This window comes from Sinohyriopsis cumingii, chromosome 16, assembly GCF_028554795.1.
Source record: "Sinohyriopsis cumingii isolate HCF-2022 chromosome 16, ASM2855479v2, whole genome shotgun sequence".
NCBI classification, from domain to species: Eukaryota; Metazoa; Mollusca; class Bivalvia; order Unionida; family Unionidae; genus Sinohyriopsis; species Sinohyriopsis cumingii.
In genome coordinates this window covers 16,708,412-16,723,258 of record NC_142976.1, presented here as the reverse complement: position 1 = coordinate 16,723,258, position 14,847 = coordinate 16,708,412, and positions in this window count along the sequence as shown.

Genomic DNA, 14,847 nt, shown 5'->3' with positions numbered 1-14,847 from the left:
TGAAACGATTTAGATTCGACAATGAATTAAAACCATGTTTGTGCAAAGAGTACATTTCTTGTGTCAGACCAAAGAGGATTTAGTATGACCTATTCATGGATACTTTACAAGAGAACATTCGTGCTTTGCCTGTGGAGTTGAGAGAACGCATTTACCGAGAGCTGGTCAAAATACAAGTGAAACGTAAAGAACAATTGCATCCGATACGTCACCAGATCTTTAACCACTGGTACCTGAAGGGTATAAGAGAACTGATTCGTCAGAAATTCTTTCAATGGTTAGACATTGTTCAAAACTTTGAGGTCGCTAATGATCGACATGTTCATGATTATGGTTACTTCGAGATTCACCTAGTGCAACGCATTGAGGAAGACAAGTTAAAGGATTACAAACATATTTTACGTGGAATCTGCTTAGCGGAAGAGGAAACACCTAAACGAACTCTGACGTTTCGGTTACAGTATGCAAGATTTAGATTCCCTACTGGAGAACGAAGATCTCTGGCTAGAAAGTACGTGTATTGCATCCAAAAAAAAGAGAATATAAAAACAGGCTGCCATGCCACGGTTTATGTCACATGTCATCCAACAGATTCCATGGAAGGAACTCAATGACCATATTCAAACCGTGGATCATTACCATCAATTATTACAAGAATTGTATCCATTTAATTTGGGACGACAAGTGGTGTGTGTCTTAGTGACTTGTTTTCTGGGATTTCGTTTACCAGCCGATTCTTTGTGGACTCTTTACGATCAGTACTTACCACCTCCATGGCCTTAAATGGTCACGAAAAACTCCTTTTGCTCAAAGCCTTGCGGTTTCATCTGGATACTTCTCGACCTCAACAGGAAAAAAAGATTCGTCAACTTTTAGCTACCCAAGACGTGTATGACGATGTGTGTGTAGCTTGTGACTTACACCCTCATTGGACAGATGTTCGTGACTGGAAAAAGGGGGGTTTTGAGGCTTGGACCCAAGAAGTGGCCCAGTATGCACAAGAGTTGTTCAAGGAAAAAAGTTACTTTTCAACCTGTGTTAGTGACGGTGCCAGAAGAACCCGTCACCGAGAACAACCACTCGCTTCAGGACAGGACTGTCATGGACATTCCTGAAAGGTCATTCCGGGAGGACACTTGTGTGACAATACCTCATGTAGAGACTGTAAGAACATTACACACTGTCCCTAGGACATCTTCGTTACCCAAAACATGTTGTACAGACACTTGTTTATATTCCACTTTGATTGTTTTGATGTGTTTTATATTCCTGTACATCACTATTTGGGTTGTATGCATTTTTGTCTTTCGTGTTCATATTTGAAACATTCAATAAACGTGTTCTGAAAAAGTATATAAACTCTTGTCTTGTTTGTTTTTTCGTGTCACAAGTGACATTTCTCATACCATGGCTACCTCTGCTGTCTCTGCTCCCTCTTCCTCTACTGTCAAAGTCATCGACGAACACTTAGATCGTGCCAGTTGGGAGGCTTTGTATCTTCGCCATCCCTTTAACATGCTCATTGCTGGACCTAGCGGTTCAGGCAAAACCGAATTCGTCAAACGTTTGATCGAACATAAACATCATTTGATCGATCGACCACCTCAACGGATCGTGTGGTGTTACAAAGAGTGGCAATCGGCGTACAGCCTCTTGCGAGAAAGTCAAGGCGATTCCATCGTGTTTGTGGAAGGCATTCCTAAAGAAGACGACGGTATCGTCTCTGACTCCCGTCAAACCCATTTGGTCATTTTCGACGACATGTTAGGAGAAGACGAAGAAGAAATTAAATTGTGGTTTACGCGCAAAGGGCATCACCGTAATGCCAGTGTCGTTTACATCACCCAAAATTTGTTTCAACAAAGTAAAGCCCATCGTACCATCAGTCTCAATGCGCATTACGTGGTCTTGTTTAAAAGCCCTCGAGATAAATCGCAAGTGCAAGTCTTAGCCAAACAGTTAGGAACGCCTTGGCTGACTCAGGCGTACGACGATGCCACTCAAACGCCACACGCCTATTTACTCGTCGATTTGAAACCTACCACTCCCGAGGATTTGCGATTTCGTACCCACTTGTTTCACCACTGGTGCCAAGACGGAGGGCCTGTCCTGTACACGTCTCCGTCCTCGACTTCATTTCACTCCCCATGAAAAAATCTATAAAAACCTCAGACCCTTTTTCGTCTGTCTCACACAGTGCGAACATGACGTCCCTTCAGTCGCATCTTCCCGTCAAATTGATTCGTGCCTTGTATGGCATCAGTCGAGAAAAAGATCCACAAACACGAGCTCGTGTCTTAGAAGCTAGTCTCAAAGAAGTCTTACGATGGTTCACGGTGACGGCACGTCAAATACTCCAAGGAATCATTCAGATTCCTCATCAAACCCAACGCTTTTTCGATCGAAACAAAGTCGCTTTGGTCCAACTGGCCGATCCCCGCATCGACACTCAAACCAAAAAACAAATTATTTTGAAACCTGGAGGGAGCGGTACTCTAGGAGGGGTCATCATTCGCTCACTCTTAAGATGGGATCCTAATGCCCCCAAAGTTATCCCTAAGACAAAAGTTCAACGAAGCCTCAAGAAGAAAAAGACCAGGTCCCCAAAGAGAAGAACTTCTCCAGTGGCGGGACCCTCCTCTTACCAGACACCACCACCATCACCCCGGAAAAAGAAAAGAAGCCCCCAGAAAAAGAAACAGAGAAAAAGTCCTCAGAAAAAGAAAAGTCCACAGAAGAAAACTAGTCGCAAGAGAGGCACTTCGGCCAGGACGCAGCCTTACACTCGCAAACCACGACCTGCCACAGCGTCTCCGGCAGCCTCACGTTTGTCCACTTCTCCGTTGATGTCACCAGGAACTGAAGAGTACTTGGAGACGTTGATTACACCAAGAACTTCTCCGTTGATGACCCCCAAAAGAACTTCCCCAGTGGCAGGACCTTCCCATTTAGCGGCAGTGGCTGCTGCTCACAAAGTACCTTCTCCCAAAATCAAAGTCCATGAAAGATCGGGCATGTTACAAAGTTTACTGGATTTGTCCAAGCAAGAACTGGCTCGATTTAGTCCGTTACGTACCCCTGCACGACGTGTCATGCCTGTCCTCAAACTGATACGACGTAAAGACAATCAATGGCGACGCGTTCCAGTATAAAAAAGGCCTGTGACCGAGTAGGATATCAGTGTTTTTTGGTGCTCCTGAAGACTCAAAGATGTCACCCTCCAGAAAACCCCAAGGAAAGAAAAGGAAAGGACTGCCACCACGTTTAGCCAAACATGGGGACATGTTATCTGTCCTGTCCAAAGCTTCTCCACCCCTACGAAAAAAACTCATTCAAACGGCCTCCAAAGAGGTCATCGATACCGTGTGCGAATGTTGTTTGAACGTCTTGAAAGGCACGATCCCTTTGTCCAAACACCAGAAACAATGCTTAGGCAAACATCGTCACGTTCTTCGGAAAATGGTTCAAAAGAAAATTCCCATTCGTCAAAAAAAGAAGATGTTGGTCCAACGTGGAGGCATTTTACCTCTCTTGTTAGGCCCCATACTAAAAGGAGTCTTGGGAACCATGTTGGGAGGACTGATGGGAGCAAGATAAAAAGGCCTTCGGAAGTCCCAAGATCTCAGAATTCACCCCTGACAACCCCATGGAAGGACGAAAACTAGCTTTAGTGCCTTACAAACGATGGATGGAATACCATCGGTGGCAAGAACAACGCACCCCGCATTTACCTCCCAATCCCAATTTGAGCGAGATGTCCCAGTTACAACACGAATTGCAATCCTTGATGGATCGCCAAGATTTGTCCGAAACAGAAAAATCGCAAAAGTACGGTCAACTCTTGCAAAGACTGCAACTCTTTCACCAGAAAGCTTTAGACGAAACAGCTTTACCCACTCTAAAAGATTTTAAGACCTTGATGAAAAGTCCAGCACCATCATTACCACCACCACCACCACCACCACTACCATCCCCAAGGGTTACCAGAGATGCTACCCCACAAAGACCTGAGGAAGAAGAGATGCGCGAAGTGTTTCAAACACCGTCAGCAGCTCCCATTTCGAGTAAGATTGCAGGATCCTTGTTGACCCCGTCCCCCACACCCCAACGAGAAGAAATGAAAGCTTGGGTTAAAAAGATGATGTCCACGCCTCCTTCGACAGAAGTGAAAAAGAAAGAAGGGAAACCAGAAGTGAAAAAAGAAAAGAAAACCAAAGCCATTCCATTGCCACCTCCACCACCACCACCACCACTACCTTCGACTTCTACTCCCGTAGCCCATCGGACACGTAAATCCGTTTCCAAACCACCCTTTCGACCCACCCAAAGTAGCATCACCGAAGAGTGGGTGACTTATTAACACACCAACACAAAAAATGGAAAAAGTCTTAGCCAGCATTTACTACGATCCCTCGCATCCTGCAGGTTACGCAGGAGTTCAAAAATTGTATCGTGCTGCCAAAACGCGACTGAAAAGTCTCCGTTTACCTCAAGTGCAACGATGGTTACAAGAACAAGCTACCTACACTTTGCACAAACCCATTCGACGCAAGTTTGCCAGAAGTCGCACCCGAGTGGAAGGCATCGATCATCAATGGCAAGCCGATTTAGCCGATGTCTCTCATTTGGCCAGCTACAATCGTGGTTACAAATATTTGTTTTGTGTCATCGACGTCTTTTCCAAATTTGCCTGGGTCGTGCCCTTGACTTCCAAATCGAGCAGCGAGTTAGTGCGAGCCCTGCAACGGGTGTTGAAACAAAGCGGTCGTCGCCCTCTTCGATGGCAAACGGACAAAGGCACCGAATTTCTGAACCAAGCTTTCCAAAAAGAATTAAAGAAACGTGACATTCATTTTTTTCCCACCGAGAATCCCGAAACCAAAGCCAGCATCGTGGAACGTTTTCAACGCACTTTGAAAGAACGCATGTGGAAATATTTTACGCATCACCACACTCTGAAGTACATCGACATCTTACCACACCTGGTGCAAGCGTACAACCAATCTTACCATCGAAGCATCGGACGTGCCCCGCAAGACGTGACTCCCGACAACGAAGTGCTGGTGTTCGAGCGCCTGTTCGGTACGTCCCCGACGAGGGCTGTCCTCAAGAAAAGTGGAGAGTTGACCGTAGGAGATTGGGTGCGCATTGGCAAAACCAAACGCACTTTCGACAAAGGTTACTTACCTAACTGGACGACCGAATTGTTTCGCGTCACTGGACGAGTGCATGGCCGTCATCCTGCCGTCTATAAATTGGAAGACATGAACGGAGAAGTACTCAAAGGAACGTTTTATTTGCCCGAGTTACAACGTGTCACCAAAAAAGAAGACGACGTGTACGACATCGAAAGCATTCTCGAATGCAGAACCCGTAAAGTGGGCAAACGACGTGTCAAAGAAGTCAAAGTACGTTGGAAAGGATATCCACCCAGTTTCGATTCTTGGATCGACGCTTCGCAAGTCATCGACTATAAAAAGAAGAAGTGACCATCATGCCCTTTCACACATCAGACGCAGCTACGTCGACCACTCCTTCTTCCCCTAGTTCTTCTGTGCAAGATTTACAAAAACAACCCTTGTGGGTGTGGTGTGGAGAACGTGTGCCTAAAACGCAAATCGTCTTTTTCTGCCAAATCTTCGTGGTGTATTGTGTCATCGGGGCAGCCATTGCCAATTTGAGTTTGCAACAAGGAGACAAACAATTGTGGACCATTTTATTGAGCAGTTGCATCGGTTACCTGCTTCCTAATCCCTCCCTGAAATTCTCCTCGAACGGGAACGTTGTGTCTAGTGCCAGTGCCAGTCACCACTCCAACAACCACAACCAGAACCCCATTTTGGGCGGAGACACGCCTCTGACATCCACTAACCCCTCGGACAGCCACAGAACTCTGGAATTATGAGTCACCAAAACCAATTTTACTTAACCTTACCCAGTGACAGTTCCATGGAGGTGTTTCCCAACAACACGTTGTGCTGTTACACGGCCAAATTACCTCAAGCCATCCCCTTAGATCACGAAGCCCATTGGGAAGTGGCTTTAGTAGAAATGATTCACCCTACACAAATCCAAAACATCACCGAAAAGCAAAACACTTTTGAGGTCGAAATCCTGAACCAACAATTACAAGAAGTCATGAATGACATCGGGTTTTCAGGGGACACAAAACAAGCCAGCAATCCACCCTTCAAAATCTACACCGTGAAAATTCCAGCAGGGTTTTATTTTAGTGGCCAACATTTGGTGGACACCATTGCGGACAGGTTCGAGTTCGCCTTTGGCAAAGCCCTGAACAGAATCAAAAAAAGTGTCACCCTGGAGTACCATAAAGTGGCTCGTCGCTTACTGATGAAATTTCAGGATACTCAACTGTTGTCCTTCAGGTTCAATGGTAGTTTGTTTGAAATTTTGGGTGGACATCCAACAATGCTCGCACAAAATATGAGCCCCAAGATCAACAATAATATGGATTTTTACAGAGCTTTTGGAAAACCGGTAGAACTGAACCAAGGACTGAATTTGATGTTCGTGTATTCCGATGTGGTGGAGTACAACGTGGTGGGACACACCTCCGTACCGTTACTGCGTGTCATTCCTTTCAAAGTGGATAGTACCGCAACCAGTGACCAGGAAGGTGGAAACACCTATCACGTCCACAGGGAATTTGTGCATCCTCATTATTTGCCTGTCAGCAAGTCGTATTTGGACACGGTCAACATTGCTATAAAAGGAGATTTGGGACAAAATATTCCATTCACCAAAGGAAAAGTCACGGTGAAACTCCATTTTCGAAAACGGTTCTCTCACGATTCGTAAGTAAGTCATGTATCCAGTGTACCAAGGGGTTGCACGACAGCGAGGACACGGTTTAGGAGACATGTTAAAATCGGCCTTTCGTTCGGTGGCCCCAGTGTTGAAACCGATGGTGACACGCGGATTGCACGCCTTGAAAGATGCGGCACTGACGCAAGGCAAAGAATTTCTCCAAAATGTCATCATCGACAAACAAAACCCTAAAGAAGCCTTCATGAGGGCAGGCAAAAATGTCTTGCTGCAAACGGGCAAAGACATTTTAGGCCGACGAGACACACCTATAAATGCCCTGCACGCTACCGAGTCAAGCATTCAGCAAGGACAAGGCAAAAAGAGACGACGAAGAAGAAAACACCCTTTCACCAGACTTCAAGCGAGAAAGGCCAAGAAAAGAAGAACCGTTCGAGACTTAGACGTTTTCGATTATTGAGACACAGAACAAAAAAAATGATGCACCGAGAGTCTTGCGCTTGTTCCAAGACGGAACTGGATCTGTTTGCCATGCCCCCCACCATGATGACCATGCAAGAATCTCAGTGGGTGGAATTTCACCCCGTCTCCTCATTGACCGATTCCGCTCCCATCGAGTTTGAAATCAAAGGACAGCCCGAAGATTACATCGATCTGAATAGCAGTTACTTGTACCTGAAAGTCAAAGTTGTAGATAAGACAGGAGGTGATATAGACACTGAAGCAGTAGCTCCCGTCAACAATTTCATGCATTCCTTGTTCAGTGGAGTGGACTTGTACTTGAACAACAAACTGGTCAGTAGCAGCATGGATACTTACCCTTATCGGGCCTACCTGGAAAATCTCTTGACGTACGGAATAGACGCCAAGAACACTCATCTCAATGCCTGTGTGGTATGGGAAGCTGACGAAGCAGGCCAGTTTGAAACATTCGAAACTGATGCAACCAAAACACCAAACAATGACGGATTTGTAGAACGAAGAGACAGAATCAAAGATGGAAAGAGTTTAGAACTGATGGATCGTTTACATTTGGACATGTGGTTGCAAGAGAAATATTTGCTGAACGGGGTGAATGTTCGCCTGAGACTGAATCGGAGCAGTACCGCTTTCCATTTATTGGCTAATGATGACGAGTACAAAACCAAAATCCAAGAAGCCAGACTCTACGTGCGACGTGTGGAAGTGCTACCTAAAGTGGGAAACGACATCAGTCAGACGTTGAGCAGAACAACCGCCAAGTATCCCATACGACGCGTGGAAGTGAAAACGTTCACCATTCCCAAGGGACAGCGATCCATGATCGAAGATCATTTGTTCCAAGGACAGCTACCCAAACGTTTAATCATTGGTATCGTCGAGAATGAAGCCTTCAACGGAGCTATCAAAAAAAATCCTTTCTACTTTAAACACTTTGACGTGTCCAAGATCGAAGTCAGTCGAGATGGCAAAACCTTGTGTACCAGACCTTTCGAACCTGACTTTAAAAAGAAGAATTACTTGAGGTCGTACTTGTCCCTGTACGAAGCCACCGGACAGTTAGGAACCAACACCAGTCACGGCATTACGTACGAAGATTATGCAGGAGGCTACGCTTTGTGGGCTTTCGATTTCACTCCAGACCAAGGCAGCGACGAGGGACATTTCCACCCTATAAAATCCGGCCAGATTCGTGTGGAACTTCAGTTTGCAATCAAAGACCTCGGTGCTGATGATAATCCAACGTTGAACGTCATCCTGTATGCAGAATTCGATAATACCATAGAAATCAACAGTTTGAGAGAAGTCATTCTAGATTACTAGAAGCCATGGAAGACTGTTATCCCTCTTTACCTAGTGAAGAAACTTTGGACATGGAATGTGAGGAGACCATGGAAGGAGAATCCCAAGACAAAGACGAAGAAATTGTCATGATGAAGTCGAGATGGCCAGAACAAGAAGCCCATTTAGTCTCCTGTTTTGCCAAACACTTGGTCGACAAAATGACGGAATTGATCAAGAAAAATTGCTATGGATGTCAAAACGATCATCCCAGTCAAATTCAACACGATAAATGCCTGATGTTGAGTCAAGAAGAAAAATTGGACGAGTATCTGGACGAAGCTTGGAGTCTCATCTCAAACAAAGACGTGTTGCACCAGTGGTATAAAGACTTGCGTGAACATTCTTGTCCACCATTAACCACTCAAGAGATCCATCGTATCGAAGCTCTCCTGAATCAGAGTGAGGAAACAGAACGAATAACCGTTTATTCGTCAGACATTTTCAAGCAAAAAGTCAGGATCGAATTGACGACTTATTATTACCTGTGAAGAAGAAGAAAAAAAACAACACAGAAAACAATGGATACCTGGGAACTTTATTACCTTTTGAACCACAGTTCGTATACAGCTTCTTGGAATCCTGTCGTCTGTGCTAAAGATGAACTCCCTCATCGCAAACCTAAAGACCATCAAGCTTACGTGATCAACACGGACGAGAGTCATCTCCCAGGAACCCACTGGGTAGCCGTCTACTTTCCTCAAGAAGGATGTGTGGAATATTTCGATTCGTACGGATTGCCCCCTTTGGAAGACGATATCATTGACTTTATGAGAAGAAATGCTCAAACCACCCGATTCAATAACGTGAAATTACAAGGCACAGATTCCTTGGTGTGTGGACAGTACTGTGTGTATTTTCTGCATCATCGCAGCCTGGGCTATTCCTTAGAACATTTAGTGACTCATTTCGATCCTCGTTCTTCTGCTAGAAACGATGTGAAAGTAGATCGATGGTTTTGTGACCATTATGCTTATCTTTTGTCTCAAGCTAGGAAACGTAGTGTCCATCAATGGCCTAATGATTTCCAACAGTGGAAATCACAATTTCATTCACAACGTTGTCAGCCTTGTTTGAAGTAGATTGTATTTGAAGAAAAAAATGTTTGTGATTTGAAAAAAAATTGTTTGATGTTATAGTGTTGGATTATTGTTAAAAATGTTGTTGTTTAGTGTTAAGTGATTTTTGAATAAAAAATGTTGTGTTTAGAAAAAATGCCTTTGTCTTTTGTTTAGCTAGAAGAATGTTGGATTGATGCTCTTTCATTTCTTACTATCCCTCTCATGAACGTTGCGGCTCGAAAACCATGTGGGGATGTTTTCCTTCACGTCCGCGCTTTAACTTTAAGAACCGGGTTGTTCCCAGTCTAGCCATCCATTGTCGACTCATCCTCCTAAGAAGATGTGCTCCAAACTAGCTAAGCTCAACGAAGCCTACGTGAATCTGCATAGGGTCAGACACAGTCTGATACCGAAACCAGAAGAAATAGAGAATGTGAGAATGTTAAAAATCACTGAAGACCTGATAGAAGAGCTCTTCAGAGAAGAAATGAACAGGGAGAAAGAAGAATGGACAGAGAAGTACAGACTTCAGAGACAGCAGCAACAGCAGCAACAACAGCAGCAGCAGCAGCAACCTGAAGCTGACAGAGGCTTTGTCGATTGTCGTATCGACACCAAAGAATTCTTCTTCTCTTTCCGAAGAAGCAGACCTATCGCCAGAAAGTCTATCCTCAGAGGACATCGCATTCTTAGAAACTAAAAAAGAATGCCATAGCAAAACAAAAAAACAGCCCTTTTCAGGGCTAACCAATACTCTAGAAAAGAAATAACTATTAATTTGCCAATGTGTGTAGGTAGAGTAGTGTGAAAATAAACACTAACTCTTTATTGATAGTGAGAGTGTATGTGTTAGTAAGTGCTCACGTAAGTTGGTACGGATAGTAGATTAAAATCATGTTTTTTTTGGTGTTTGAGGTGTATATTTGGGGTTAGATTGGATTGCTTTGCTTATGTGGATAGTCTATTGAAGTGATTTATAAAAAAATTTAAAATAGTGATGGGTAGCATAAAAAAGTGAGTGAGTGTTTCTTTTAGGTCCGCGCGTTGTTCTGGGTCATGATCTAGGTAAGATGAATTTTATGTTTTTAGGGGGATGTTTTCCTTCACGTCCGCGCTTTCAGTATAAATTGAAACTCGTTCGGCAGTCCAGCTACCCTTGTTGATTGATCAACACCAAAAAATGAACACGAGACTGGAGAAACTGTTGGAACTTCATGTGCATCTGGAATATGCCAGGCGCATATTAAATGAACTGGCCGCTGAAGCCATTGTCGAGGAGGGAAGGATAAGAGAGGAGGAAAGAAGAAAAAAAGAAGAGGAGGAGAGAAGATATAAAGAAGAGGAGGAGGAAAAGGAGAGAAGAAAAAATTTCGGAATCCCAGAGAGCGAAAATTGGGATTCTGAAGCGACATATCCTGCCTCTGCTCTCTTCCCCCAAAAGGTAAAAAGTAACTGGGGGATAAGATGTGTATGTGGCGCCAGGCCTGGAAGGTGCCACCATTAACCAGGTGTCCATGAAGTTCCAAACAAAACAGCCCTTTTCAGGGCTACCCAATACTCTAGAAAAGAAATAACGATCGATTTGCCAATGTGTGTAGGTAGAGTAGTGTGAATATAAACACTAACTCTTTTTTAATGTGTGAGGGTATGTGTTGGTGTGTTAGTGTTTATAAGAGCTAAGGTATGTTTGTGTGAATAGTAGATTATGGGTTTATTAATTGTTTCTTAGCGTATGTGGAGAGTATAGTTGGGGTTATATTATATGAAATGAAAAAGTAGGGGGATGTTTTCCTTCACGTCCGCGCGATGTTTGGTCATCATCTAGGTAAGATCAATTTTATGTTTTAGGGGATGTTTTCCTTCACGTACGCGCTTTTCGTATAAGAACCCACAGTATTCGTCGTTCAAACCATTCTGCAAAGAATAAAAAGAAGATGGCGTCAAACCAAATGGACAAATTACAAACCTTGCAAGACGTTTTAGACAACTTAGGAATAATGGAACAGATGCTAATAAGACTCGTTGAAGACCATTATTCCTATAGTCCCCATCGTGTAAAGATGGAAATTAACAATTTAAGGAAAGCAAAGGACAAGATTAGTGGTGTCATGAAAGAGATCAAGGAGGAGAAGGAGGATGAAGAGGAAAAGATAAGAATAAGAACATGGAACGAAAAAATTGAAAAAGAAGAGGAAAATGAGAAGAGGAAGAAAGAAGAAGAGGAGGAAGAGAAGAAAGAAGAGAAGGAGAAAAAAAAGAAGAGAAAGAGTGTTGGAGATAAAATAAGAAGTTGGTGGAGGAAAAGAAGAAATTAGAAGAAGAAGAAAACCCAAAGGCCCTTTTCAGGGCCAGCCATATTTCTCGAAAAGAGATAGCCTTTCTATTGCCTACCCCTTTTTTTTTAAAAAAAAAATCCCATGTTAAATTCTCCTTGTCCGTAGAGTGTCCCACGATTTTTTAGCCATGTTAATTCCCCTTGTCCGTAAAGTATCCCACGATTTTTCGCCATGTTAAATTTCCATTGTCCGTAAAGTGTCCCAGGGGTGTTTTTAATGCTAATTCCCATTGTCCGTAAAGTATCCCTATTCACTACTAACAGTGATGGAAATCAACACTGCAGTGCAAAGCATGCCAAGCGTGGCTCCAAGATGGCTACCGGCAAACGCAGTAATACCCGCACCAGCACTAGGGGCCATTAAAGCTATTGGATTATCTCTAGCTTCAAATTGGAGCCTAAGAGCTGGAGCAAGAAGAACAGCTTTATTATTAGTATGGGACTCTGAGGGAGCGGGCCTTAATATCGGAGACAGAGGCTTCAGTATAGCCAAAAGAAAGAAAAGCAAGAATAGTAACCAGAGAAGGAAACCTGCCCACAACGAGGCGGCTAGCCACTCCGTTACTCCTGCTTCTAACTTAGGCGGTATACAAGGCCACAAACAGCCAGTAAAGGCGCCCCAAATGATTAGAACTACATCTATCGCAACCCATACTAAGGATCGGCAGTCAAAAAAGGAAGGACGCAGTAACACAGGCGGTCATATCCACAAGGGAAGCTACCACTATGACTGAGAAATTATCAACTCAGCCACTGGAAGAAGAAACAGAAGCGGCGGAAGGAAATAATGAAGAGATTTTGTCTGGGAGGGAGGAGCTTGAGAACTATTTCGAAATGCTAGGAGCACAGGAAACCCTCAGTGACCCTAAAAAGGGTAAGAATTACATTAGCTCTGTAAGGTACATGGAGTGGAGGTCACTGAGGACGAAGAAGACACCGTCTCAATAGCAATAGTTGTTTGCTCAACTCAAACTCTCTTGTCACTATCCTAAGGTTTACCAAGAATTTTCCGCTCACTGTCCTTGTGAATACGGCAGGCCTACTAGCAGGAACGTATGGGTACGAGGAATTCCCTGAAGAGTCATACGAGGAGCGCCATACGGCGAGCAAACTTGGGAATACGAAAACCGCTGTAATACCTTCCGACTGCCGACATAAAAGCCCTTTTTAGGGCTCCAAATTGCCTCTTCTTAGGGAACCAAATTGGCTTGGTATCCCTCCTTGATAGAACTATATCACAACCAACTTGATCCATTGGACTACCACAACAAACTTAAAAAAGTTTTACGTCCTAACAGTGATCAAACTTTTAAATGTCGCTTAGACATATTAGCTAGATACGAAAATTTAGGGCTATTGTATGTACGCTATGTACTAGAATTAGATAGATTTGATAGGAAGTAGGAAAATTTCAGACTTGATGGATCTGATTTAATTGCACAGGTGGCTAACATATTATTTGTATTGCTTTGTCCATTATATAACTGGACTCGGTTTGAAATAAGTACGGGCTGCCGTTTTGGGAAGTACACAACGTCCATGGCTGGCTTGCCGAGCACTTTTTCCTCCTTTACCTAGCTCGGACATCCTACCAGTGACGGAATGTGCGACTATTTCCACCCGTCACAAAACGAGGTGTTCTAATGTGACATAATCGCTGCCGACCAATCGTAGCGGACGTTACATACTGCTTGGTTTGACACCTGGTGCGTTCATTCGCAACTAAATCTCTTGATAACATGAGTGTGTGTGGTTCTATTCCCTCTCATGTAATAGCCATTCAGTCAGGTTGATAAGGACTCTAAATAGTCATACAAACATGAAGGCTCAATTAATAAGTGTTATGTGAACACATTAAAGTCTGGGCTCTCCTTCCTTCCCCCAGGATTAATTAAATAGCACGCGGTGCGTGCATAAAACAGTCGCACATGTCCGGCAATTGGTGTGTATGTGGAGTAGTGAAACAATAAACACTTACTCATTTTTTGATGTTAGTGTGTGTGTGTTTGTATGCGTTCGCGTACCTTTGTGTGTATGTGTGCATGTGTTTTGTGTGCGTGCACGTACGATGTGGGGATAGTATATCTTGGGGGTTTGTTTTTTCTCCTTCCATTCTGTTTGGATAGTATATTTGGGGTTTGTGCTTTCTTTCTCCCTATTTGTGTGGATGGTAGATTTTGGGTTTGTTTGTTTCTCCACACCTTCTCTTCGATCCGCCAAGGTGTAAATAGGGTTATCATATCAGTACCTTGGCTAGCGAAAATGGAATACCTCTGGAAGTGTAAATTTGACAATTGACCAGAGAGATCTAATTGCATGTTGGAGAAAAATTTATCTTTGTCATATGCAAAGACAGCTGTTATCACACTGCTAATTTTAGTATCCTTCTGAGACGGTTTAAATAGTAATCAACAGCTTGCTTTTGGAACAAGCTTCTATCAACATTGAAGTCGGATAGCTTCTTCTTTCATAGAATTGGATGAGTTTGGATACATGTTTCTCAAAATCTGACTATTTAAAGCAGGTTCGTCTAATTCGTAATAATTAATCGTACGGACTCGATTCTTCTACAATGATATGGATGTTAGGAATCATAATGTAGATAACATTGCTTCTCTGTAGGTTTACAGTATAAATCGAATAATATAATATTATTTTTGCGAATTACTGTAGTATCAAAGAATGCGAGGTTTTCCTTAGAATATTCCATTGTAAACATAATAGTTTTATGGTAGCTGTTACAGTAATTGTGGAATGTATTTAATTCCGACTCAGAACCGGTCCATATCATAAAAAATATTATCCATCAAATTTTGATAAATGCAATATTTATATGGTGCTGAA